Raw genomic sequence first — 2,427 nt, 5'->3', positions numbered from 1 at the left:
TATTTATTTTAAAGCCACAGTGATATTGGCAAATGTGTTGAGTTTTATATAAAATATATAACAATAAAGTTGTTCAGAAAAAGAAAAATGGGAGGCGTGACCTTCGTAAGTTTGAACTCCTGTATCGTGTCGGAACCAAAATATTACTCGTATGAGTTCCTTGCTGGTTGGATAAAGTTTGGCTCCAGGCCAGGATTTTCCCAACTCTAATCCCCCCCCCCTACCCCCTCCACCACGCTCCGTCTCTCCGCGTTTACCAAATCACTCCCCATTCATCTACAAATTAACTCGTTCCATCGCTACACGCGCCCGATGGTTAAACACGCCCCACGTGTTTAGCAATTCACGCCGTCTATGTCACGTGCAACACGTGTACACACACAGAACACGCACACAATGAGATCCCAGTATTAATTATGAATCGCCTCCATTAACGCAGGCGGCGTTGATTGCTTGGAGCGTCACGCGGGAAACGTTGAACAATCATCGGGCGCGTGCAGCGTGGGACGAGTAAATTTGTCGATGAATGGGGAGTGAATTGGTGGTGGAGTTGGTTTAGAAGCCCTGCTCCAGACCCTGGTAAGTCCGTGCCAGAGTCCGCTATGTTTCCCCACTGTGAGACGGACATTGAGAAGATACTTAACAAGTCATATTAATTGGTTTGTTTACGGTTAATACACCCGTGCCGGTCTTATAATGATTCTAATAGTTATTACATATTTTTTTATTTAGAAACGGATAAGCATTTATAGTACTATTTTTTATATTTTACCAGGTAATGCCTACTGATCTATATATCTTTGTTTCAAAAGCGACATGACCACAAGTGATAGCCGAACGCAGTGGCTTATCATGTAGAATTGTAATAATGAGTATACTCACGTTATTTATTTATCCAGGCGAGCCTCGCTGAGTCTCGAGACACCTTTTTTTTTATTTTGCAGGAGGGCACTGCTGCGCCGAGATATTTGGTCAATTGCGTTGTGAATAATGAGCGTGTTTGTTACTTCACGCACGGAGGAAAACCTGGGAGTAGCCATAACAAACTCGCTGTGCGCGCGACGCGATCGACGCTCGTCCAATCTGCCGTGCGCGTGAGTTGACGTTCCCACTTGCTGCACTACCGCGCCATTCTCAACTAGCCCAGCGGGATTGCGCCGGAGGCTCACAAAACGCTGCAGTGATCCACCGAAGCCCTCCGTCTTACGTTAGATTCGTTTTTTGTGTGTGTGTGTGAAACTGCGTAATTGGCAGTGGTGCGCGGATATTTGACACTCGCCGATAACACGAACCTTAAAAGCAATTAGATAATAGACGACGTTTCGGGCAATGGCCCTTCTTTCTTCCTTGCACAGACGTAGCGAGAGGTCCAGGTAAGATTGCTTGCACACGAGTTCGAGAACTGCACGATACGACATGGGGACCCTGACCACAATATACTGTTTAAGAAAGTTTTCAGGTGAACGGTCCGAAGAGTGGCATACGAACCATTAATGCCCACGAGTCGATATTTAGCAACAAAATCATTTTCAAGTGTACTATTATTATTTTAGCTATTTTGTATTTTTACCAAGTAGGCTAATTGAGCTCTGGCTTTTTTTCCTTTTAGAAGCGACCTGGCCACAAGTGATAGCCCAACGAAGTGGCTTATCACGTGGACATTTATTGCAGCCAATTACTCTGAACGCACGTCCGTTTTAAATGTGGAGGGGAAAACCGGAAGACCCGGAGAAAAATCCACGCGACCACGTGGAGAACTTGCAAACTCGAAATATACAAGCATCAAGGTCGGGATCAAATCCACCACCTCCTCCTGTATATCAGTCGAAGTTGGTAACATCACGCCACCGTGGCGCTCCAAATAAAAAAAAGTCTCTCTAAGTAAACTGCGTCTCAAGCACGCCACGTGACAGCCTCTGAAGACCAAGCACTCTACAGTTGTGCAGTTGTGTTTTGTGCGTTGAAATTTACGGTCTGGCCGTAAATCTACGACCGGTTCAGCCTTAAAAGAAAAAAACACACACAGAGACACACGCACACACAAGAGTGTAGAGCCTCTGCGATCTCCCCCACCCACCCTGCGCCCGGGGGATGAATGGACATGTCGAGCTCGCCTCTCACGCGAGGTGCCCCCGCCATAAACTTCACGCCTCTCGCCCCTCTCGTCCCTCGCTCGACCTGACTTCATCAAATCGCATTAATCGCTCCACGGCTGTGTGTGTGGGGGGGGGGGGGGTGTGCGGGGAGGTGATGGGGAGGGGGGGTCCCTCCTTGATATTTATGGCCTCACGTGAGCGGTTTGCGCCCTCCTGCAGTGTCCTCGATCGAAATTGCTTTTAAATACAGTGGCCCTTACTGGGCGGTGGCTGTGGGGGGTGGTGGTGGTGGTAGATGTCTTGGTGGTGGTGGTTGTTATCTTGGTGGTGG

General features: G+C 47.9%; 1 long non-coding RNA gene across 1 annotated transcript; it reads left to right on the top strand.

Moving 5' to 3' along the window:
* The first annotated feature begins 385 nt into the window (after nt 1-385).
* LOC142924709 (uncharacterized) lies at nt 386-2,209 on the top strand. The gene is made up of 3 exons (XR_012941785.1): nt 386-579; nt 945-1,094; nt 1,610-2,209. It is a non-coding gene; the product is annotated as an uncharacterized LOC142924709 (long non-coding RNA).
* Nucleotides 2,210-2,427: the final 218 nt, after the last annotated feature.

The sequence above is a fragment of the Petromyzon marinus genome, chromosome 16, assembly GCF_048934315.1.
Source record: "Petromyzon marinus isolate PM22_M1 ecotype Great Lakes invasive population chromosome 16, UKy_Petmar_22M1.pri1.0, whole genome shotgun sequence".
Taxonomy (NCBI): Eukaryota; Metazoa; Chordata; class Hyperoartia; order Petromyzontiformes; family Petromyzontidae; genus Petromyzon; species Petromyzon marinus.
This window is presented reverse-complemented; position numbering and strand designations above follow the sequence as displayed.